The sequence below is a fragment of the Peromyscus eremicus genome, chromosome 17 (assembly GCF_949786415.1).
Source record: "Peromyscus eremicus chromosome 17, PerEre_H2_v1, whole genome shotgun sequence".
Taxonomy (NCBI): domain Eukaryota; kingdom Metazoa; phylum Chordata; class Mammalia; order Rodentia; family Cricetidae; genus Peromyscus; species Peromyscus eremicus.
Window position 1 is genome coordinate 57,266,251 of NC_081433.1, and position 26,804 is coordinate 57,293,054.

The following is a 26,804-nucleotide window of genomic DNA, read 5'->3' on the forward strand; positions in this document are numbered from 1 at the left end:
CACATATGATTTTCATAACAGAAGACAGCTGATATATAACAAGCCAAGTAACACCAAAAAACTCCTTGGGATTTGGCTTCCTCTGGAGGAATTCCCTAATTCCTCCAGGTAGTGACTTTGCCATAACCAGCTGAGTTCTTATGATGTATTCCTGCGGACTGCAGCAATTTCTTTTTAGTTCTGGAGCTGAACAGCAGTGACTCTTAAAGGAGCTATGTCCTTTTTCTTTTATCTTTTTCCCCCTACTTTCTCAGGCCCTAGGTGGATGTTCAAACCTCATATTGATACATCAAAATGTAGTTTGTATTTGTATTTTTCTACTCTTTGGCTCTTTGGGTGCCTGCCACCTAGTTCCCAAACAAATACCTGGAGTCTTATTCTTACTTATGAGTGACTGGGCTTAGCTTGGCTTGTTTCTAGCCACATTTTCTTAAATTGTCCTGTCTATCTTTTGCCTCTGGGCTTTTATCTTTCTATATACCTTTCCTTACTTATTACTCTGTGGCTTGCTGTGTAGCTGGGTGGCTGGCCCCTGATGTCCCCTCTCCTCCTTTCCTCTTCTCCCTCCTCTCTCTCCTATTTATTCTCTCTGCCTGTCAGCCTTGCATCTCTCTCTCTCCTGCCTAGCTATTGGCCATTCATCTCTTTATTAGACCAATCAGGTGTTTTGACAGGTACAGTAACACAGCTTTCCAGAATTAAACAAATGCAACATAAAAGAATGCAACACATCTTTGCATCATTAAACAAATATCCCACAGTGTAAACAAATGCAACACATCTTAAACTAATATTCCACAGCACTTGATGGGTTCACAATAGCCCCCATCTATTAGATATTTCCCTTTGACCTCTACATTTCGTCTTCAGAGTGATGAACCCACACTCAGCTTTCACACCCTTCTATGGCTGTTTCATCAGCCAAAAGTCAGCATGATGCCTTTCCCATGTGGCTTCTGGATAGGGAGAGAAGATGCATTTATCCATTATTTAATTTGGGGGTTTAAACAATCATGGGCCTGCCTTTCTTAGCTATAGTCAGGTGCTCAGTGAGCCAAGGTATGATGGCTCACATCTGGGTAACACTTTTTTGTGAAAAAGAAAATATTAGTGAGATTAGTTGTCTAACTATCTTATATAGTTATATAGTCCTAAGTCTAATGTCTGTGATCCCTTGGGTTGTTACCAATTCTCTTAGTCTTTGGTTAAACTTTTCTATTGATGCTGAAGACCATGCAAGTAGCCAAAATTAATCTTTCTTTCTGTGCTGTCAAGGACAGTTGAGCACCTGGTCCTCAGGGGTCGCTTGGACTTGAGAGGAATCTCAGACTCTTAGCCTTTCTTTTACCAGTTGTCCATCAATGTGAGGATAAGTCAAAGACTTTGCTTTATGTACTATGGCTTCCTTTGAAGCCTTGAGTAAATCTTCCCCACATTGATCCTCCTTTTGTAGACTGGACAATGTTTCAAATTCATTGAGTGGGGTCTCCTTGGCCTCTGTGAACAAGGTAACAGCTGATCAATGGCCTTAGTCCCTGGGACTTCATTGACCTTATAGGGAAAGAGGGAAAATATTCTCCCCTTTAGTCCCTCTAACCACATTAGAATTCCCTCCAAGAATGATTATGAAACACCCAGAGGATCAGTTTTATACCAATCTGGCACTTTTAACTACTGTATACTATTTTAATAACCATACATAACTCAATAAACTTTTGATTGACATACATTTTAGCCAGTCCTTGAAATAGTTAATATCTGACCTTGCCAATTTTAATACAATATATGATCTCTAAATTTTATTCTTTATGTACCTTAAACAACGCTTCATAACTTGTCAAAGCTTTTCAGTCTTTTTCATTCTGGAATCATCTAGTCATTACCACCTTCATATATCTAAGTCTTTCTTTACTAAGGCCATTTCCATATTTACATTTTTAACATATACTTTTATGTACTGGTTCCTTTTTCTAATACCATGAGACATAGGAACATTAACAAATATATTTAGGATCATTTGTGAGAATTTTCTCCCTAGTGGAGGGGAACAAAGCAATGTCTATCCCATCCCCATAAGTCCCAATGACAATGCAAAGTACAAATTCACTAAAGTCCACACTAGGGGAACGAACGAGTTTATTGAACTTAATTACTGGACATTATAAATGAGATACTTACAGGAGTTTGGATACTATGGTGGTTTGAACCAAAATGCCCCCCATAGTCCCATAAGGAGTGGCACTATTAGGAAGTATGGATTTGTTGGAGTACCTTTGGTCTTGTTGGAAGAAGAGTGTCACAGTCACTTTCTATTACCTGTTGATTCGGCTGTAGAACTCTCAGTTCTTTCTCCATCGCCACATCTGCCTGCATGCCAACATGCTTCCCACCATGACAGTAATAGACTAAACCCTCTGAAACTGTAAGCCAACCCCAAGGAAATTTTTTCCTTTATAAGAGTTGCCATAGTCATGGTGTCTTTTCACAGCAATAGAAACACTAAGGCAGATACCTAAAAGCAGCCACACAGGAATGTCTCCAGCTAATATGTATAATGTCTCTCCCACACATGAATGGGTAGAACTCACCTTCTCCCTACTCTTCCAATACCCAATATACTCTAGCACTACATTTCTCAATGTACATAGGAGGTAAGCCTTATAGCACTCAAGGTATATTCCCACTTTTAAGATTTTTTTCATAGGTGCATATGCAGAATCCACCTCCTCCCAAGTCTTTCCCAGGCTATGTACTCTAGCTACTCTCCAAAACCACAAGGTCACATGTCATTAGGGTCAAATTGCATACAGTTGCCTGAAAAAAGTCTGTATACTCAGAAAGAGGGGATCCCTCCTTCTATGATGGAATATTAACAGTCAGCAAACCTGATGGTGGTTATCCTTTGTAAGCAGGCACACCTGATCATAGGAAGGTGCCAATTGTTTGTCTTAATATAGTGCTGAGCAACAACAACTAACTAAAAACAGCTGAATAGAAACTGTGCATAAGATAATGCAATAAATTAATATTTCCTAGGTACAATCTGTTAAACTAAACCTTAGAGAAAACACAAGACAGTCTTCATAGAATACATGGCATCACTACTATAAGCATGCTTTTGGTTTTTATTAGGTATGTGTAGGCAATATAAACAAACAGCAAATGCATAAAACATCATCAAATTGATGTTACAGCATCCAGTACAACAGAACTAAGAAATCCCTCTTAAAACTATGATGCTCCAGCTTACTACGGTGAGATCTTTACACAGAGGGTCTCTGTATCCTGTCCATCGATGAGCATCCCATTAGCTGTTTTTACTATAGATGTGTGACCAAAAACAATATACATAAAACATGAACAAACATTTACATGCTAATATCCTATCTCTAACAAACCTGGTTAACATATTACTTATCTTTGGGGTATTTTAGAGGCAGCCTTCCCTTAGCTAAATTCTTTGTTTGACTTACTGTCTCCCAAGTATTGGCAAATTCTTTATATCACCAACTCTACTCTTCCACATCATAGCTTAGTAGTGGAGTGCTACCCAGTACGTGAGATGCCATTTGTAACCTTCATAACATTAACTCCAACTGAATCTTACACCTAAATGTCAAACTGGAAGTGCAGAACTTCTAGAAGATACTTGAGAAACTAGACCTCTCCAAGTTTGGCAATCTGCCTAGGCCTTGGGAGCTTTCTGTACGACCCTGATGTATAGAGAAATAAATAGAGCTCCTTCCCTAAAACCTAGAATATACTTGAAAGAGCTGGTAAATGTCTGGGGCCAGGGCCTATGGGAAGGTGCTGCCTCACAGGTCCTGAGACCCCAATTCTTTCCACACATGCAGCTGTGTTTATCAGCCCCAATGCCACTGTGGACTTTGTTCATAATGTTTATGAGATACCCTGTGCTCCTCTTGTGTGACATTGTCCGATTAGCCTTTTTCTGAATTTGCATACTTCCTTTTAAAACTGTACCTATTGGTATATATTAACAAGAGACTTGCTGTTCAGTTTGGTGCAAATCTCCAGCCAATCTGTGCTTATGGTGAAAGCCAGGGTTGGGAATCACTGTGCTAAGTCCCTTCCGGCTCATTCAGTCCTGCCACTCAGGCCTCACTAGCCTATCAGAGCCTCCAGCAGACCCGCTAGTAACATGGGAGGGTTCTTCCGGTTGCCAGGCTTCTGGCTGAGCTTCTCTGCTGAGAGTCGGAAGTTTGCGCTCGTGCTGCGCTGTGTACTCTTTTATGGGGAGAGCGCTGGCGATCTAAGCAGCCTTGCCATGGTGAGTGAGTGGCCCCCGGATGGGGAGGAGTGGCCGGCCATAGTGAGCGAGGGGCGGCTGTCCCCAGATTGGGAGGAGCTGCCGGCTGTCCGCGGCAGCTGGTGTGGTGGGTCTTCTCCCGGCTGGGTAGAAGCCCGCGGCCAGAACAGAATTCGTTTTATTTCTGCCTGGCCCAATGTGCCCTGTGTGGTCCCTCTGTGGTCCTGCCTGATCCTTGCAACTCCCTGGGCTGGGCGGCAGCGTCTGAATACCTTCACGCCACGGGCTGCATCTGTGCAGGGCATTGGTGCTTAGAAATATTCTTCTTGTTGAGGTCACAGTGGAATGCTGGCGCCTACTGTAGTGCCTGTATTGTCAGGCAGATTTGCCAAACTCTCTGAGCCCTGGTCTCGCTAATATTTTCCAGAAGTTCTGCACGCATGACATTTAACATTTGTGTGTAGGATCCATCTGGAGTTAATTTTGTGGAGCTTGTAAACTGTATCTCCTGAGTACAGTAACACTCCACTGCTAAACTGATGTATAAGAGTAGAATTGATGGTAACAGAATTGATGACATAAGGATTTCTCAATTCTTAGGAGACATTGTCACACAAAGTAGAATTTAGGCAATATCCCAAAGAAAAGTAGGATGCTAACCATACCTGTTAGAGATTAGTATGGTAAAATGTAAATGTTTGTTCATCCGGATTAAGCAGCCAGTAAGCTACATTCCCATAATAAAGGAGACAACCCTGATTTACAGCCCGCCAAAAAGCCCATCCCCCATCCAAAACAGGCCTCTAACATGCTTCTCAATGGGTTATTGAAGGGTCACGTGCAACATTAAGTCCTGGTGTGCCATAAAGGTATATTAATTCTAGAACAGCTGCACATCCAGCTTTTTTTTTTTTGGTTTTTCCAGACTGGGTTTCTCTATGTAACACTGCTGGCTGTCCTTGAACTCACTTTGTAGACCAGGGTGGCCTTGAACTCACTGAGTTCCACCTACCTCTGCCTCCCAAGTGCTTGGATTAAAGGTATGAGCCACCATTGCCCAGCTCTCCAGACTTTTTGAAAAGTGGTTTTCAGTCAAGGCCTCCAGTGTTGATTAAGGTTAACTTGAATCCCATCTGTAGCCTCACAGGGCATTGCCCTTGCTATCCTCCTGACTAACCACCCTAAATCCTTGGATTACAGGTCTGTAGTACCACAGAGTTCCAACATTACCAGTTAGAGTCACATAGTGGGATGTCCATTGCAGAAGAGGGAAAGGATTTGTGTGTGGAGCTTGGCTTCTCCCTTCAGAACAGAAGAGGAGGAACAGTGTACTGTGCACACTGCAGGGGAAACAGACTAGACAACAGCTAGATCACAGACTGAAGTTTAAGGCAGTGAGCTGTAGGGGTCTCCATTTTAAAGAAGGACCTGATAGGGCAAGGTGAGTGACTTTTTGTGACATTCCCCAGCATGTATTAATTCCTTCCATGTGAATGAAGACAGACAGAATTGGTGAGTGTACAATTTAGGGAGGGTGACTTGAATTACTGAGTATTCAGTATTCAGAGTTAGGGAACTCTCCTATGCAGATATGTGCAGTTCTAGTTGACACAGTTAAGTCAGCTCAGAGGTTTGAGACACAGGCCATTGTCTATAAATCCGTGTCAGCTTACAGCACCCAGCAGCTAACATTTTACATGGACAAAGTCATACAGTGTTTTATTAATGGCATTCTCTCTACCAGGGAAGTGCCTACTCTGTTTCAAAGTCATTATACCTAAGTATCCTTCCAATTATCTTTATCATTTTAAAGGATTATTAATTATTAGTTAAATTTCATTTCCTTTAAATGCATTACTGCTATAATCTCTATTTGTTTCTATTTTCCAATGTTCTTAGTCATTAAGAATTCCATTCCATTTTTTCTTTTTTTTTTTTTTTTTGGTTTTTCGAGACAGGGTTTCTCTGTGTAGCTTTGCGCCTTTCCTGGGACTCACTTGGTAGCCCAGGCTGGCCTCGAACTCACAGAGATCCGCCTGGCTCTGCCTCCCGAGTGCTGGGATTAAAGGCGTGCGCCACCACCGCCCGGCTTCCATTTTTTCTTAAGTATTATATATTTATTTATTTATATCAGTTTAGAGCAGTGGTTCTCATCTTGGGGAGGTTGGGGCTTCCTTTGAGGGATCAAATGACCCTATCATAGGAGAAGAGTGGCCTAAGATCATTGGAAAACACAGATATTTATATTACAATTCATAACAGTAGCAAAATTATAGTTATAAGGTAGCATTGAAAATAATTTTATTGAGGGGGTTCTACAACATGAGAAACTGTATTAAAGGACCAGAGCATTAGGAAGGTTGAGAACCACTGGTTTAGATCAATGTCTGCTGTTTCTCAGGCTTGCCTCACACTCTGTAATTCAGAATTACTTTGAGCGTTTATTCCTGCCTCGCTGCCCAGTGCTGGAAAGACAGTCTAGCAACTCCTTCCAGTCTGTGCCTTGATTGGTTTGTGAAAAGGAAAAATAGACCAGGGGGTGAGTGTCTTCCAACTTCTCTAGATTATATTGCAGATTTGAAAATGACATGGAACCTGTGTAAGAATTACATTCACGGACCGGTAAAGTAGGCATCGTCAAAGCACAGATAGGGATAGGGAAGAAGGGGATAAAAGCTTTCCTGCTTTGACAGTAGTTGACATTAGCAATGAGCAGTGAGGTAATCAATTATAGATGATTGATCAATGTCCTGACTGGCCATTTCTTCCATCCACACACCAGGCAATCAAGAATCTGAATAACGAACTGAACTTTCATGAAACCAAATTACTTCAGTTACACTAGTTCAACCAAAATGGAAGAACTGGATAAAACGGTGTGGCCCTGACTAACATGACTGTGTTTTCCAGGTTGAAGATATACTGAGAGACAGGGCATGAGTAGTGCTTGGGGTGCTCTAGTAGTAATCTCTGGAGCACATGACCATAAAGCCTCTTTCAACTTTTGAACATAATTTTGTGTGATTATAGTTACTTCGTTTCTAATTTCTCTTTCCTGCCTCCAAACCTTCCCATTGACCCTTCATTATTTTCTAATCCATGGCCTCTTTTTGCTTTAACAACAGTTACTGTTTGCATGTAACCCGTGTTTGTCTGCAGAACCTCTGAGCTTTGAAGCAGAGGGTTGGCTGCACAGGACATTGAGTGTATAATGGAATGTGCACAGAAAGGACCTTGTGCCTTGGAAGAGGAACAGAAAGTCCTCTGGGAGAATGGAAGATTCTACTAAACTACAAATTTCCCAGATGAGGGCAGTGTCTGACCATAGGGTGGAAGGGCAGAGCTGGGAAGGCCTGTGCTGTCTGAGCCATTTGAATTCTGCTCATCTAATAGGGTAACCTCTAGTGTTCCAAGGCCCAGCTGGGTGGTCTTAGCTAATGAGGAACTCTGGAAGGCTTAGCAGTCAGGAGTACCAGTTGGAGGTAGCTTACAGGTTCTTTTCAGGTTTCTCCTCTGGTTCTGTTGTAGGGAGTTGTAAGGAAGACCACAGCCATGCCATAGTGAGTGTGGGAGCCACTGTCCCCAGACTAGGAAGAGCAGGTTGGATGAGCTATCGGGATCTGAGCTGCTGGGACTAGGCTATACCAAGAGCCAGAATGAGGTTCCATTGGTCCCTGTGGTGACCTGGGTAGTGGCCCTTGTCCTCTGAGCCTCCCTGAGTGTGCATTCTCTGAGGAGGGGGAGGCTCTGCAGCCCTGGGTATGAGAGGGTATGCTGCTTGTAATATTACTATCCAGTGTGCACACAAAGAAATTGCTTTTGGTGTGCAGGGGAAAGACAGATTGGAAAAATGAAGGCCTGGTTTCTAAAAGTTCTGAACATTACATTCCACTTTCAGGTTTCTTATAATTGTTTTTGTTTGCTTTGTTTTTGTTTTTCGAGACAGGGTTTCTCCGTGTAGCTTTGCGCCTTTCCTGGAACTCACTTGGTAGCCCAGGCTGGCCTCGAACTCCCAGAGATCCGCCTGGCTCTGCCTCCCGAGTGCTGGAATTAAAGGCATGCGCCACCACCGCCCAGCGAGGTTTTTTATAATTGTTACAGATGGTTTAGAAAATGGTGGAAAGAGGTGATGAAGGTCATCCTTCAGCAATACATAATTAGAATGCTTTTAACTTTCTGCTACTACCAGCCACCATGGTGGAATTCAGCGAAGTTCAGTTTTAGAGGACAAACAAGTTTCTGGAATACCTCCAGAGGTATCTCAATTTTGCATGGTATTGGGCAGGTAGATAGAGAAGATTCCACATCTTGTCATAATTCATGTGGCAGGAAGCAAACATTAAATTATTCTTCTACATTGTTTTGTGATAGGGCTGAGTTTGCCTAAAACCACAGTGGGCAAGAAGGGCTGTAGAGCCCTAGTAGGCTCTAGAGGAGATCACCTACATTTGCAGAAAGGGCTCTAGAGCATGGAGCCTCTCTGGAAGAAATATCAGTAGCTGGAGAGTAAGAAACATAAAAGTTTGAGTCACTTTGAGTTAATTTTGTATGAGTTGTGAAGTCCATGCTTCTTTAATTTATATACATGTAGAATCATAGGTAGCTGGGTAACATTGGTCAAGATCATAGTTATCCTGGCTGACTTTCCTTTGGTCTTTTTATGAAAAGTTGATTGTATTTTCCTACTTTTGATCTTGGCTTATTCTCTCCATCCTCTTTATTCTTTCACAAATATTGTACACATTCTTGATTATTGTAGCTTTGCAGTAAATATAAAAGTCACATTGTGCGGGCGGTGGTGGCGCACGCCTTTAATCCTAGCACTCGGGAGGCAGAGGCAGGTGGATCTCTGTGAGTTCAAGGCCAGCCTGGTCTCCAAGCGAGTTCCAAGAAAGGCACAAAGCTACACAGAGAAACCCTGGCTTGAAAAACCAAAAAAAAAGAAAAAAAAAAAAGTCACATTGTGTCAATCTCTGTACTATTTTTTCATAATCCCATTGAGCATTCTGAGTGTTTCCACTTGCATGTAGCTTTGGAATCAGCTTTTGTTATAAATTATTGGGCATTGTCTTTGGATTGTATTCAATTTATGGTGCAAATTGACCATATACAACCTCTTAATGTTGATACATCATGTTCCCAGGGATCATTAATTTACTTTATTTATTTAGGTTTTGTTGTTGTTAATCTGTGAAAGACTTTTAGTGTATTGAATAAAAAGTATTACGGAGCTTGGTAGGTCACTCAGCACATATTCCTCTTAGGGATAACCTGAGTTCAGATCCCAGCACCCAAATTGGGAGGCGTATAACTACCTGCTACTCCAGGTCCAGGTTATCTGATACCCTCTTTTCTGGTGTGTCACCTGTACACACATGGAAGACATTCTTTCTTCACACACACTCATAAAAATGGGGATAAATTAGTTTTCAAAAGTTCCTGTGACTTATAAAGCAATTAGAACAGAACAAGTTGCTTTAGGTATATAATACAAGTCATTCAGTGTTTAATTAAAAGTCTGTTATCTTGCATTTGGTTTGGAAAAGTTTTCCTTTCCTCACTCTGATGCAGACTTATATCTAATCATCCATCATAGGAAAATGATCTTAACGTTCATGAGTAAGAAGGTAGATATGCATAGTTAGTATAGCAAAAGTTATATTTTATTATGCTGGTGGTCATCACACAAGGTTCACACTCTAAATTCCTAACTATGGTCCCTAAACCTATTTCTCTAAGGATGCTTTGGCCACAGGGCTGAACAAATGTACAGAGCAGAGCATTGCTCTTGGTATCTACTTATAGACTGTCCAGTGGGTGTCATGAGGTTCTAGGACTGTGTCTGATTATCTGGAATGAGTTATCACTGATTTCTGGTTATTAGGTACAGACTTGGGTGTAGTTGAGTTCCTGACTAAGCTAATTTTTTATATCTAAGAGGCCTTTTTTTTTTTAAACTATGCTCATTACATTACATCCCCTTGAGGCATACACAGTGCTTATAAGGGCCACATATAAAAATTATTAGCAATTTCACAGCAATTTGCAAATTCAGGGCACAACATTAAAAAGAGAAAGCAAGCTGGGCAGTGGTGGCACACGCCTTTAATCCCAGCACTCAGGAGACAGAGGCAGGTGGATCTCTGTGAGTTTGAGGCCAGCCTTGGCTACAGAGTGAGTTCCAGGAAAGGTGCAAAGCTACACAAAGAAACCCTATCTCAAAAAACCAAAAAATAAAAAAATAATAAAAAGAGAAAGCATACAGTAAATATCCTAATTACTAATAGACAAATAAATGCAGGAAAACAAATTTTAGGCACTAAAACATACAACTATTTAAGCAAAATGGTCAAAATAATATAGATAACAGGATATTGCTGTGATCCTTTGGAATATATGTATTTCCCCAAATTTATATTTTCTCCAGATTTGGTACGTATCAAGTTGAAAATACATTCAGAAATAAGAGGAGTTGCAATCACTTTCATACAAAAGTTGTTAAGGGGGGCATACCAGGGTTGTAGCTGTAGGACTCTGAGCTAAGCCAACCATAGTAGAGCATCATCCTTACCTGATCAGCGTCAATTAAGAGTATGCAGTTCATGGCCAAGGGCTAGATAGTTCTTCTTTTATTAATGAAAAGAGCAACTAAGAGTCCAGTAAGCTTCACAATTAGCTTCCAGTGTTGTTTCTCAGATTTTTGTATGTTAATATTACGACAAACCAAGTTATGAATATAAAGTATCAAGACGTCTGGTGAGTCTCCAGAGCCATCCATCTCTGCTCTATGACCAATGTGTATATACCCTCTTTTGGTAAGAATGGCAAAGATGTGGGATCCACAGGAAATGTGGGCCGGGGAAAGGGTGGCTTCAGCTGGTGATCTGTTGCAGCACTAGGTATGAGCCACAGGGAATTGGATCTGGGGGAACAGAGTTCACCTCTGCCTTTTATGCTCTTCCTGCTACATCTTTCTTAATGATCCCTGAGAAATAGGAGGAGATTGAGCTATAAATGTTGCTTTAATTCCATCCATTTGCCTGCAGACCTAATGATGTCATTGTTTTTCTCTGCTGAGTACTACTCCATTGTGCATATGTACTACATTTTTTTTCTTTTTTTTTTTTTTTTTTTTTTTTTTTTGGTTTTTCGAGACAGGGTTTCTCTGTGTAGCTTTGTGCCTTTCCTGGAACATAACCGCCCGGCTATGTACTACATTTTCTTTATCCATTCTTCAGTTTTTTTTTTTTTGAGGGGCATCTAGGTTGTTTCCAGGTTCTATCTATTACAAATAATGCTGCTATGAACATAGTTGAGCATATGTCCTTATGGTACGATTAAGCATTCCTAAAGTAGTATAGCTGGGTCTTGAGGAAGATTGATTCCCAATATTCTGAGAAACTGCCTTACTGATTTCCAAAGAGACTGTGTAAGTTTTCACTCCCACCAACAGTGCAGGATTGTTTCCCTTGCTCCGCATCCTCTCCAACATAAGCTGTCTTCAGTGTTTTTGATCTTAGCCATTCTGACAGGTGTAAGATGGTATCTGAGTCATTTTGATTTGCATTTCCCTAAGGATGTTGAGCAATTCCTTAAATGTCTTTCAGCCATTTGAGATTCTTCTGTTGGGTTTTCTCTTTTTAGCTCTGTAGTCCATTTTTTAATGGGATTGTTTGTTATTCTGATGTTCAGTTTCTTGAGTTCTTTATATATTTTGGAGATCAGCCCTCTGTCAGATGTGGGGTTGGTGAAGATCTTTTCCCATTCTGTAGGTTGCTGTTTTGTCTTATTTACTGTGTCCTTTGTATTACAGAGGCATCTCAGTTTCAGGAGATCCCATTTGTTAGTTGTTGCTCTCTAGTGCCTGAGCTACTGGTATTATATTTAGGAAGTGATCTCCTGTGCCAATGCATTCAAAACTACTTCCAACTTTCTCTTCTATCAGGTTCAGTGTAAGTGGTTTTATATTGAGGTCTTTAATCCACTTGGGCTTGAGTTTTGTGCGTGGTGATAGATATGGATCTATTTGCAATCTTCTGCATGTTGACATCCAGTTATGCCAGCACCATTTGTTGAAGATGCTTTCTTTTTTCCATTGTACAGTTTTGGCTTCTTTGTCAAAAATCAGGTGTTCATAGGTGTGTGGCTTGATGTCAGGATCTTCAATTTGATTCCATTGGTCCACATGTTGGTTTTTATGTCAATACCAAGCTGTTTTTATTACTGTGGCTCTATAATAGAGCTTGAGGTCAGGGATCATGATGCCTCCAGAGGTTGCTTTATTGTGCAGGATTCTTTTAGCTATCCTGGGTTTTTTGTTTTTCCAAATGAAGTTGACTATTGTTCTTTCCAGGTCTGTGAAGAATTGTGTTGGTATTTTGATGGGGATTGCATTGAATCTGTAGATTGCTTTTGGTAAGATTGCCATTTTTACTATCCATGACCATGGGAGATCTTTCCATTTTCTGCTATCTTCTTCAATTTCTTTCTTCAGAGACTTCAAGTTCTTGTCATACAGGTCTTTCACTTGCTTAGTTAGAGTTACCTCAAGGTATTTTATATTATTTGTGTCTATTGTAAAGAGTGATGTTTCTCTGATTTCTTTCTCAACCCATTTGTCATTTGTAAATAGGAGGGCTACTAATTTTTTTGAGTTAATCTTGTATCCTGCCACATTACTGAAGGTGTTTCTCAGCTTTAGGAGTTCCCTAGTGGAATTTTTGGGGTCACTTGTATAGCCTATCATATCAGCTGCAAATAATGAAAGTTTGACTTCTTCCTTTTCAATTTGTATCCCCTTGATCTCCTTTTGTCGTCTTATTGCTCTAGCTAGAACTTCAAGTACTATATTGAATAAATATGGGGAGAGCAGACAACCTTGTTCCTTATTTTAATGGAATCACTTTGAGTTTCTCTCCATTTAATTTGATATTGGCTGTTGGCTTGCTGTAAATTGCGTGTAAATTATTATGTTTCGGTATGTTCTTTGTATTCCTGATCTCTCCAAGACCTTTATCATGAAGGGGTGTTGGATTTTATCAAAGGCTTTTTCAGCATCTAATGAGATGATCATGTGGTTTTTTTCTTTCATTTTATTTATATGGTATATTACATTGACAGATTTTTCTATGTTGAACCATTCCTGCATCTCTGGGATGAAGCCAACTTGATCATAGTGGATAATTTTTTTTTTTTTTTTTTGTTTTTCGAGACAGGGTTTCTCTGTGTAGCTTTGCGCCTTTCCTGGGACTCACTTGGTAGTCCAGGCTGGCCTCGAACTCACAGAGATCCACCTGGCTCTGCCTCCCGAGTGCTGGGATTAAAGGCGTGCACCACCACCGCCCGGCGATAATTTTTTGATGTGTTCTTGGAGTCTGTTTGCCAATATTTTATTGAGTACTTTTGCATCAATGTTCATGAGGGAGATTCATCTATAATTCTCTTTCTTTGTTGCATCTTGGTGGTTTGGAAATAGAATAACTGTAGCCTCATAAAAAGTTTAGTAATGTTCCTTCTGTTTCTTTTGTGTGGAACAATTTGAAGAGTATTGGTATTATCTCTTCTTTGAAAATCTGGTAGAATCCTGCATTGAAACCATCTGTTCCTGGGCTTTTTTTTGGTTGGGAGACTTTTAATAACTGATTCTATTTCCTTAGGCATTATTGGTCTATTTAAATTGTTTATCTGGTCTTGATTTAACTGTGGTGTGTGGTACCTATCTAGAAAATTGTCCATTTCTTTTAGATTTTCCAGTTTTGTGGAGTACAGGTTTTTGAAGTATGGCTTGATGATTCTCTGGATTTCCTTGTTGTCTGTTGTTATGTCTCCCTTTTCATTTCTGATTTTGTTAATTTAGATACACTCTCTCTGCCTTTTGGTTAGTTTGGATAAGGGCTTGTCTGTCTTGTTGATTTTCTCACTTTGTTTCATTTATTCTTTGTATTGTTCTCTTTGTTTCTATTTTATTGATTTTAGCTCTCAATTTGATTATTTCCTGGTATCTATTCCTCCTTAGTGACTTTGCTTCTTTTTGTTCTACAGAATTTAAGTTTGCTGTTAAGTCACCAGTATGAGATTTCCCCAACTTCTTTATGTGTGCATTTAGTGCTATGAATTTTCCTGTTAGCACTGCCTTCATAGTGTTCCATAAGTTTGGGTATGTAGTGCATTCATTTTCATTGTGTTCTAGGAAGTCTTTCTTTCTTATTTCTTCTTTGACCCATTGGTGATTCAGTTGATCATTATTCAGTTTCCATAATATTGTAGGCTTTCTGTAATTTTTGTTGTTGTTGTTGTTGTTGAAATCTAACTTTAAGCCATGGTGATCTGATAAGATACAGGAGGTTATTCCAATTGTTTTGTATCTGTTGAGATTTGCTTTGTTGCCAAGCATGTGGTTGATTTTAGAGAAGGTTCCATGGGGTGCTGAGAAGAAGGTATATTCTTTTTAGGGTGGAATGTTCTGTAGATGTCTATTAAGTCCATTTGAGTCATAACATCTGTTGGTTCCCTTATTTCTCTGTTAAGTTTCAGTCTGGTAGATCTGTCCAGTGGTGAGAGTGGGGTGTTGAAGTCTCCCACTACTAGTGTATGGGGATTTAATTGATGTATGACTTAAGCTTTAGTAATGTTTCTTTTACAAATGTGTGTGCCCTTGTATTTGGGGCATTAATGTTCAGAACTGAAACTTCATCTTGGTGGATCTTTCCTGTGATGAATATGCAATGTCCTTCCTGATCTCTTTTAAATGATTTTAGTTTGAAGTCTATTTTTGTTAGATATTAGGATAGCTACACCAGTTTGCTTCTTAAGTCCTTTTCATTGGAAAGTCTTTCCCCAGCCTTTTACTCTGAGGTACTGTCTGTCTTTGAAGATGAGGTGTGTTCCTTGTATGCAGCAGAAAGATGAATCCTGATTTTATATCCATTCTGTTAGCCTGTGTCTTTTTATAGGTGAATTAAGTCCTTTGATATTAAGGGATATTAATGACCAGTGATTGTTAATTCCTGTTGTCTTTTGGTGGTAGTATGTGTGTGTTTCCCCTCTTTGGGATTTACTGTTGTGGGGTTACCTATTGCCTGTGTTTTCGTGGGTATATCTGACTTCCTTAGGTTGGAAATTTCCTTCTAGTGCTTTCTGTAGGGCTGGATTTGTGGATAGGTATTCTTTAAATCTGGTTTTGTCCTGGAATGTCTTGTTCACTCCGTCTATGGTGATTGAAAATTTTGCTGGTTATATTAGTCTAGGCTTACATCCATTGTCTCTTAGTGTCTGCATTACATCTGTCCAGCACCTTCTGGCTTTCTAAGTCCCCATTGAGAAGTCAGGTGTTATTTTGATGGGTCTGCCTTTATATGTCACTTGGCCTTTTTCCTTTGCTGCTCTTAATATTCTTTCTTCATTCTGTATGTTTAGTGCTTTAACTATTATGTGAGGAGGGGACTTTGGGGGAGTCTAGTCTATTTGGTGTTCTACAAGCTTCTTATATCTTCATAGGCATTTCCTTCTTTAAGTTGGGAAAGTTTTTTTCTATGATTTTGTTGAATATATTTTCTGTGCCTTTGAGTTGGTATTCTTCTCTTTCTTCTATCCCTATTATTCTTAGGTTTGGCATTTTCATGGTGTCCTAGATTTCCTGGATGTTTTGTGTTATGACTTTTTTGGCTTTGGTGTTTTCTTTGACTGATGAATCTATTTCTCTATTGTATCCTCTATATCAGAGATTGTCTCTTCCATCTCTTGTATTCTGTTGGTTATGCTTGCATCTGTAGTTCCTGTTCATTTACTCAGATTTTCTATTTCCAGCATTCCCTCTGTTTGTGTCTTCTTCATTGTTTCTATTTCACTTTTCAGGTCTTGAACTGTTTTCTTTACTTGTTTAATTGTTTTTTTTCATGGTTTTCTTGGCTTTCTTTAAAGGATTTATTGATTTCTTCCAATTTTTTATTTGTCTTGTCCCTGATTTATTTAAGGGAATTTTTCATTTCCTCTTTAAAGGCCTCTAGCATCTTCATGAAGTTATTTTTAAGGTTGCTTTCTTCTGCTTCTTCTACATTGTGATGTTCAGGTCTTGCTGTTTTAGAAGGGCTAGGTTCTGGTGATGCCCTACTTTTCTTTACGTTGTTGTATATATTTTTGCATTGGCATCTACCTATCTCTTCTTCCAAGAGGTGCAAGAGGTGCCTTTGTCTGAGCAAGATGCTTTTGGTCCAATTTATGCTTTCTGTGTCTGGGTCTCAGGGAACCCCTCTCATTCCAATCTTAGCTCTTGATCTAATGGAGCTGGCAGATTTAGTATGTCAGGGAGCTGCTCTTGGTCCAATCCAAGCTAGCTGATTCTGTGGCTTATGGAGCCACTCTTGGTCTTATCAGGGCTCTTGATCCAGTCAAAGCTGGCAGATTCTGTGTCTTAGGAAGCCACAGGTATTGCAGAGGAATGGGTATTGGGGTAGGGCATCTGTCTTATGAATTGCTGGGTTCAATGGGGGGGGGGGTTGGTGGGAAGCCTGCCCACAGAAGTCTTTCCTGCTGGCCGGAAACTGGGGCAGAAATGGGTGGGTGTTCCCAGGGACTGGTTGTGTTCTAGGGCGTAGGTTCTAGAGCTCCTTGCTTTCTTTAAGGGATTTAGTCACTTCTAAGGACCTCTATCATCTAAAAGTTTGTTTTAAGGCCTTTTATTGTTCTTCATCTTTGTTGGAATATTCAGAGCTTGCCGTAGTAGAATAACTGAGCTCTGGTGGTGACATACTGCCCTGACTGTTGTTGATTGTGTTCTTAAGCTGGCGTCTAGGTATATAGGTTTGGGGTAATTATAGATCTAGGTGACTGAGTTTGTTTTTGTCGGATGGGTGTTTTGTACCTAGGTCTGTATTTGCTTTCTGGTCTTCTGGTCTATATGAGCTATGGTACTGAGGTTTCCTTCCCACCCACGTTGGGGACTGGAAATCTGGTAGCAGGTATGGCCTCTGTTCCAGCAGGGAATCTTGGTCCAAGTGTGGTCTGAGAAGAGGCAAAGAGGGAAGTGTAAGTAGAGGGGCACTGTGAGATTGGGGGAGGTCTGTGGGCAGGTGGGCTACATGGACTTCTGGTAGCTGGTGTGTTCTTTGTTAGGACAGGCCATTTCCACCCTAGTTCGGAGCTAGGACACAGCAACAAGGAGTGAAGTGGGATTGGGGATAGTGTTGGACTTTAATAGTGAAGGAGGTTCATGGGTGGGCAGCCTACCTGGATTTCTGGTGGCTGGTGTGGACTCTAGTCCAGCAGGGAGTCTTTACTTGGGTTTGTCTCCCTGTTCTTCTAGCTTGTGTGGTCTGCACTTGAGCATGGGATGTCTTTATGAGTTGGAGGCTGGGACACAGCCACATTCCTCTCTTTCTGAATGGGAATGTATGCTGTGTCATTGTATTTTGCAAAGATTTAATTTGTTTCTTGATTTTACAAGATGTCACAGTCAAAAGATTGTCTTGAGTGTCAGAAGATACTTGGGACATTTGAACATGTTGGGCTGTTACAAACTATGATGGTCATTGAAATTTGAATAATTGCTTTTTCATTTCTTTTTTGTTGTTTTTCTTTTTTTATTTATTCTCTCATATAATACATCCTGACTACAGCCTCCCCTACTTTCACTCTTCCCAGTCACCCCTCCTTCTGACTCCCCAAGTTATACTGCTCCTCTCATTCCCTTCAAAAAAGAGCAGGCCTCCCAGGGATATGAACTGAACATATCATAACAAGATGCAATAAGACTAGGCACAAACACTCATATGAAGGCTGGATTAGGCAACCCAGTAAGAGGAAAAGGGTCCAAGAGCAGGCAAATGAGTCAGACACACCCCCACTCCTACTGTTAGGAGTTCCACAAACACACCAAGGTGAACAACCACAGCATGTAGGCAGAGGACTTGGCACAGACCCATGCAGGCTCCATGATTGCTGCTTCAGTCTCTGTGAGTCACTATGATACCTGCTTAGTTGATTCTGTGGGCTGTGTTCTCCTTGTGTCCTTGACCTCTCTCCCTCCCTGCTTCTTCTGCATGGTTCCCAGAGCTCTAATTAATGTTTAGTTGACATTAATGTTCTGCATCTCTCCCATCAGCTGCAGGAGGAAGCACCTCTGATAACAATTGGGCTAGGTACTGGTATATGATTACAGCAGAATATAATTAGGCATCATTTCATTGACTTTTTTTCCTTTTGGTCAGTTGCTTATGGTTCTACCCTAGTCCTCTGAGCCATCCAACTTCTGGTTCCTGTTCATCTAGGCAGTGTTGGACACGGGCTCCCTTTTTTGGCTTGGGCCTTAAGTTAAACCAGTCATTGGTTGGCCACTACACAAACTGTGAGCCACCATTGCTCCAGCATATCTTGCAGACAGGACAAGTGTGAGTCAAGTAGTTTGTGGCTGGATTGGTGTCCTAGTCCCACCAATTAGAGACTTATGTGGTTACAGAAGATGGCAAGTTCAAGTTCAGGCTCTGTATTTTTGATTACTTAGAATCCTCACTAGGGTCACCCTCATAGCTTCCAGGAAGTTTCCACTGCACTAGGTTTTCACATCACCCTCTAAAACCTCCCCTATTCAACTTATCTCTCCCTGTATTCTTTCCCTCTGTCTGTTCCTTACCTGATCCTTCCTGTGTTCCTTCCTCAGTCTACCCACAAAATCTATCTTCTCTTCCTAGGTAAATGCATGCATTCACCCCCAATAACCCCACAGCCATCCTTGTTACTTAGCCTTTCTGGGTCTGTGGATTGTACTACGATTATTCTTTACTTAACAGCTTATATCCACTTGTAAATGAGTACATATGTTTGTCTATGTGGTTCTGGGTTGCCTCACTTAGGATAATAAAGAACTCAAGACACTTCTCTACAGTGGAAGCTTAGCAAGGTGTCCTGAGAGTAAGACTCCATCCTGTTAGGCCTTCAATTAATGGAAGGAATAGGCAAAGTGATTCCTAGTCCCAGAAAGAAGTTTCATATAAAACCTGATGCAAACTGTGGTCCAAGCTCAGCAGGGTCCATCCCAATCCAAACTTGTGCTGGTTCTGGAAAAAAATAATCAAAAATTCAGGTCATGGATTCTAAGTCTGTGGTTTCAGTTCAGCCTTGATGCAGGAATCTATATTTTGCAGAGTCAGAGCCCCAGTGAGGAGACTGTGACAGTTCATTTCATGATGCTGTGAGGATGAAGCCTGGGTTGCCTTTTCAGACACAAGATGTTGAGATACCTAAGGTGTGAGATATCTGCCATGTAGAGCTGTACATAGGGAGTGGAAGTAACCAAAGAGAGAGATGTATGAGAAGTTGCAGAGAAAATGTGACTTCAAAACCCTTTGAAACTGAAGCCCCATGTGTCTCAGACAGAGCTGCTGGATTTTGTGTTTGCCCTGCTAGTTTCACTGTTGCCTTGGTCCAATCTTCTCTCACCATGTCCCCTATCCCCTTTTTGGAATGGGAATGAGTATTCTGTGCCATTGTGCATTGGAAAGATATAACGTGTTTTTCTGATTTCACAAGACTTCACAGTCAGGCAATTGTCTTGAGTGTCAAAAGAGACTTTGGGCATTTGAACAGTGTAAGAGCTGTTGAAGACTATGGACATTGAAGTTAGACTAAATGCATGTTCATCATGGGATGACCATAAGCCTATAGTGACCTAGGTCAAAATCTAGTTGATTGAATGAAAAAGGTACCAGATAGGATAAAGTATTTGAACACTTGTCTCTCCTTGGTGACTTTCTTTGGGGTGCTTGTGGAGCCTTTAATAGGAGGAGCCTTTCTGGATGAAATTCCTCATTGAGGATGGGATTTGAGTATTTATAGCCTTAACCAATTTCCTCTTCTTTGTGTCCTGCTGTCATGATTTCACCACCATTATAGATGATATCACTAAATCACATAAGATACACCTGAAGCAATTTATTTTTTTTTAATTTTTTTTTTTGAGACAGGGTTTCTCTGTGTAGCTTTGCGCCTTTCCTGGAACTCACTTGGTAGCCCAGGCTGGCCTCGAACTCACAGAGATCCGCCTGGCTCTGCCTCCCGAGTGCTGGGATTAAAGGCATGCGCCACCACCGCCCGGCCTGAAGCAATTTATATTCAATGCCAAGCCATTTTGCTAACCTGATTTTTTTTTTAATCTTGTTGTTTTTGTTTTTGTGGACAAGGTTTCTCTGTGTAGCCCTGGCTGTCCTGAAAATAGCTCTGTAGACCAAGATGGCTGGCCTCAACTCAGAGATCCCATTGATTCTGGATCCTACATGCTAGGATTAAAGGTGGGCCAGTATGCCTAGGGTTTTGTTTCATTTTGTTTTTATATTAGTGACTGCTGGGCCTGGAATGCAGGTTTTTATACATGTCAAACATATGCTGTTGTGCTGAGCTTCATCCATATCTTGAATTTTGAAATTTGGCAGAGGGTATCATTATGTTTCCCAGGATGGCAGTATACTGCCTGAGCCTGCTGAGTCACTGGATTGCAAGTGTGTTACATTCTTTCTACGTATTGTGTTTGTTTTGAATTATTTTGAACAAATATGAGTCTTTTGCCTGTATGGAGGGGTATGCACCACATGTATGGCTGGTCCCCAGAGTAGTCAGAAGATGGCCTCAGAACACCTGAACATGGAATAATGGATTTTTGTGAGCCCCATGTAAGTACTGTCAATTGAGCTCGCCTATCTGCAAGACCAGCAACCACTCTTAACTGCTGAGCCCACTCTCCTGCCCTGTGTTGTTTATGATCAACATTTACATTGTTAATGTTTTCATTTGTCCATTTGTAACTGTTTAAACATGCATTCCCTTTTAATAATATTATTTTTCCAGTTTATACTGAGGCTCTTCAGTTTTCTGGAAGATGAATACATAACCAGAGTAAATGCATAACTCTTCATAGGAACTTTAGTAAATATCTCTGGGTTCTTCTACATTTTTGTTTGTTTTATTGATTTTTATTAGGAAGATGAGGTCTTACTAATACGTAACTCTGGCTCTCCTGGAACTCACTGTATATGCCAGGCTGGCATCCAATTCAATTACATTTACATGCCTCTGCCTCCTGAGAGCTGAGATTAAAGTCATGAGCCTCAACAGCCAGCTTACCCATCTTTTTTTCTAGCTAGTAAGTTTTCATAAATTTCTCTAAAATGTACTCAATACCATTGATCTGTTTGCTCGTCTCTCTTCTTATGTCTGTTTATTTGCATTTCTCTTCCAAGGCTATATTCTAGTCAAAGTGCAGAAATGATAGAGGAACCTCATTATTCAGTTTTTTTCTAAAATAACTTGGTGATTACATAGAACTTCTATATCATGGAATAAATGTGGGGAGCACCAGAATTTTATATAAGTATATTGTCAAGGAAGTGTACATTTACAATGTTGTCACTATCACACTTTCTGTTGTACACATGTATGGGATATTTTAGAATGCAGTGACCTATGGTGATGTGCATATTGACTTCACTGAGGAAGAGTGGGCTTTGCTGGATTCTTCCCAGAAGAATCTCTACAGAGATGTGATGCTGGAGACCTACAGGAACCTCACTACTATAGGTAAGACTGAATATTCCTTTGTGTTTTAAAATAAGGAGACAACTCATTCTTGGTTATTGATAATCTTCTGTAATTTTGGTTGAGAAAGAGGAAGAATGAGATGGATAAATCAGGCATGGTTTTAAGGTTTACTGAACACAGTAACTTAAATATTGCACAATTTCTAATAATATATCATACATTTTCTGGTATTATATTTTAGGCTACAATTGGGAAGACCATATTATTGAAGAACATTGTCAAAGTTCCAGAAGACATCGAAGGTAATTTTTATGTGCAAGGTGATACAAGTGTTCCTATGGAGAAATTTTAATGTGTCCTAGAAGTTTTAAGGAAAAGCAACAGTATAAATAAGCACAGCTTAAATTGTATTGATGATTACTAAATCCTCAAAAAAAAATATCCTCAATGTGAGGTAGCTAATATGTGTTTACAAGGCACTCTTCTAAGAAAGAAGAAAGGAAACAGTGCCTTAACTGATAACATCATTTGAATCATAGCCCTATGAGAGCTATGCTGTATAACTGCCAATCCATTTAGTTTCATACCACTCAGATATTACAAAAGGTATGCATGTTGAATAGGTGTTAAGTATTTGTCCAAAACCTTTTAATAAGCAAAGAGTCCATACTAAAACTAGTATAGCTCATATACTCATAACTCCTAAGTTTAGTGAGAGAGACAGTTTATGAGAATCAAGAAGGTTATTGTGGAGAAACTTTAATCCCTATATCACATGTCTGTGAAGAACAGAAAGTCAATCTGTATGAATGCAATATGGAAACCTTTTATTTGTTATTCTTGCTTTACTAGGTATATCATATGTCACTCTGGATATAAGCCATGTAAGCATAGGGATATGGAAAGAATCAACTTATTTCTGTCTCTCAATAATAGGAAGATATATAGTAGTCCCCACTTTGAGTAGACTTGTAGAATGTGATACAAGTTTACAATTAATTGGTTTTACAACTTCATTGGGAATACATCAACAAACTCATACCAGAGAAATTCACTTTGCAAATGTAGTATGACTCACAGTATAGGAAAATTTGCAAATGCAAAATTGTAGTAAATCTCAGAGTTCCTCCAGTTCTCTTTCAATATTTGAAAAATCTCATTTAGAAAAAAGATGCTGTAAATGTGAGCCATATAATAAAGGCTCTTACCATCACAGGCACTTTCAAAAATGCAAAACAATCCTTAATGAATAGGAACACCATGAGTGTAAACCTTAAGATCTGATTCCTCTTTACAGTTAGACCAAATTGTAAAATTAATTCATACAGATATAAAGATTCATCAGTGTAATGAATGTGGTAAAGCTTTTTACATTTGCCAATTATCTTTGCAGGTATGAAAGTAGTCATACTGGAGAGAAAACCTCTGAGTATACTCAGTATAGTAAAGACTTTGCATATCACAGACATCTTCAAAGGCAAGAAAGAATTCATGCTGGACAGCAACCCTATGAAAGTCTTCAATATGGTGAAAACTTTGTACGCCACAGTAGTCTCCGAAGAACATATACTGGAGTGAAACCCTATGAATGTAATCAATGTAGTAAAGCTTTTGCACATCACAGTAGTCTCCGAGTACATAAAAGAACACATACTGGAGAGAAACCTTACAAATGCAATCAATGTGATAAAGCCTTTGTACGTCAGAGTAATCTTCAGAAACATAAAAGAACACATACTGGAGAGAAACCCTACAAATGTAATCAATGTGGCAAAGATTTTGCAGATCCCACTCATCTTCAAGTACATAAAAGAACACATACTGGAGAGAAACCCTATGAATGTGATCAATGTGGGAAAGCCTTTTCACAAAATAGTAGTCTCCAAATACATAAAAGAATACATACTGGAGAGAGACCCTATGAATGTGATCAATGTGGGAAAGCCTTTTCACAAAATAGTAGTCTCCAAATACATAAAAGAACACATACTGGAGAGAAACCCTATGAATGTGATCAATGTGCTGAAGCTTTTGCATGTTACAGTGGTCTCCGAATGCATAAAGGAACACATACTGGAGAGAAACCGTATGAATGTAATCAGTGTGGTAAAGCTTTTGCACATCATAGTAGTCTCAGAGTACATGAAGGAAAACATTCTGGAGAGAGACCCTATGAATGTAATCAATGTGGTAAAGCCTTTGCATGTCATGGTACTCTCCGACTACATAAAAGAACCCATACTGGAGAGAGACCCTATGAATGTAATCAATGTGGTAAAGCCTTTACATTTAACAGTAGTCTCCGATTACATAAAAGAACACATACTGGAGAAAAACCCTATAAATGTAATCAATGTGGTAAAGCCTTTGCACGTCAAAGTCATCTGCAACTACATAACAGAACACATACTGGAGAGAAACCCTACAAATGTCATCAATGTGATAAAGCCTTTACATGTAGCAGTAATCTTAGAATTCATGAGAAAAAATCACATTGCAGAGAAACCTTATAAATGTTATCAGTGTGGTAAACTGCACTTCATGATAGTCTTTATACACAAATAAAACTTTTAGTGTGTAATTGGTCTGTTCAAGCTTTTGCATATTACAGTAATCTTTGAGGACCTGAAAAAAAACTAGTACAGAAGGGAATCTGACTATGAAGGATTTGATAAGATATTTAGCCAACACACTTATATTTAGTTACTCAAGATTATTCTGGAGAAAAGATCTGATGTGTCAACAATCTGTTCAAGTATTATGATGTCCCTATGAATTAATATGAAGAGGTAACCCTTTTAGATTTCACATCTCTCTTCAATTATGTGAAATAGTTTATCCAGGTGTAAAACTTTATGGATGTGTATTAGTGCCTTTTCTGTTACTGTGATAAAACATAATGTCTGAGTCCACTTACAGAAGAGTTTAATTTGGCCCTTGGTTGCAGAATATTACAGGATCACTATGAAAATGACATGGCAACAATTGTCAGATGTGGTAGGTAAAGCAGAAAGCTAAGAACTCACATCATCAACCTGCAGCATGAAGCAGAGAGTGGGATCTGAAAATGGTGTACAGATGTAAATTCTCAGACCCACCCACCCCCAGTGACATATTTCTTCCAACAGGACAGCATTTCCTAAATCTTCCCAAATGATACCACCAACTGAGAAGGATTAATTTCTCTGACTTCAAGTGTACATGCTTGCTTTCTGTTACATGAACTAATTCATGATGAAGAAAAACTCTGTAAGCCTTCAGATGCCTCAACACCTGTGTTACAGTAATGAATGCTTACATGAGAAGAATATTCATGAGTAAAAACTTTTTAATGATTTGTTTTCATTTTAAATTTGTGATATTAATGTGCCTTTGTGGGTATGTATATGTTTATGCTGGTTCCCAAGATTAGACCCTGTAATCTTTTTTTTTTAAGATTTAATTTTATTATGTATACACTTCTGTCTGCATGTATGCCTGAAGACCAGAAGAGGGTGCCAGATCCCATTACAGATGGTTGTGAGCCACCATGTGGTTGCTGGGAATTGAACTTAGGACTTCTAGAAGAGCAGCCAGATGTTCTTAACCATTGAGCCATCTCTCCAGCCCCAACCCTGTAATCTTGTAGCAGGAATTTCAGGAAATTGTCAAAAACCTGACCTTGGTCCTGGGGATGAATTTGTCTTAACTGCTTGGCCATGTCTCTCACCCTGTAAATGTTCTAAAGACTTTATATATCAACTTGATGTTAGAAAATAGAAAAGAACTCATATAAGAGAAAAATCCTATTCATGTAAACAATTTGGTAAAGACTTTAAACATCAAAGTTGTCTTCAGTTTCAAGGAAAAATGTTGTTTCATCTCTTTTTCATTATATCCTGAAAGAAGTAAATTATTTATCATGTTCATGCAAGTGTAATGGTGAAGGTCAACATCTGTGGTTGGGTTTGTATTTTGAAATACTTGGAGTAGGTATAGAATTTGCTGTATGTGTGGCAAATCCATTTAGTGAAGTTTATTTTATGGTCCTTGTATTCCTTCTGTGGCTATTGTTTATCTTTTTGCACTTTCACTTGGTTGATACATATTTTTCTGCTGCATTGTATAGAATGTGATGCCCATCATCTAAGTGATCCATTGTTTATTTAAGCATCAGGCAGTGTGTGGTCATACTTTTCAATTAAGGGTATCTGTGGAAGTGTATTGGGTTGTTGTTCCTGGTTTTGTGTTTCATATATTCACAAATTCCCTTGAGATGTTCTTTTTGTTATCTGGCCTGGCTTGGATATCTGTAATTAGTCAGGGATACAGTTCAACTCTTGATTCTCATGTGTCAGCCTCTTGAACACAAGTCCAAGGATAAAAGATATACCCCCAATGTTTGCTGTTTTGTCTACACATTTTAACAATGTTATGTTAAAATGCCTAATAGAAGAGAATATAAGAAAAAAATACCTCGTGTGTATCTAATGCAGCATTTTTATCTCTCTGGCTGAGATGTAATAAAGTATGATAATCAGCAATTTACTGTATATCTCACAGCATAGCTTGATTTGATATGGATATGGATATATTATTTGATATTTAATATGTCTTCATGTCCCCATTAGTTGCCAATTTGGCACTTCATCTTGAAGTACTGCCTTCTAGGTGAAATATCTAAAGATGCCAGATAACATAACAGCAATGGCATTTATTTTCCAAAAAATGTGGTGTGTGTTTGTATTGTAATTATTGCTTTTTAGGCCATGACAAATATGTGGAGACTAAAGACAACTTTGTGGAGTCTACTTTTCACCATATATATATATGGATCTATCAAGGTCAGGTACCAGCCCTGCACACCACAGACATTTTCCACCAAGCCTTCTCACTGATTCACAAATAAAATTAGTTGAAACATTGCATCAATAAAATATTGTCTTTTCAGATTGTAAACATTGCCATCTCAGGATGGATAAAAACAGGACAATTTGAATAATAAATCGTATGTGCAAATGAAAATGATATA

At 39.5% G+C, this 26,804-nt stretch overlaps 1 pseudogene; it reads left to right on the forward strand.

The window, feature by feature from the left end:
• Positions 1-4,190: 4,190 nt before the first annotated feature.
• Positions 4,191-26,797, forward strand: LOC131894626 (zinc finger protein 431-like; annotated as a pseudogene).
• Positions 26,798-26,804: the final 7 nt, after the last annotated feature.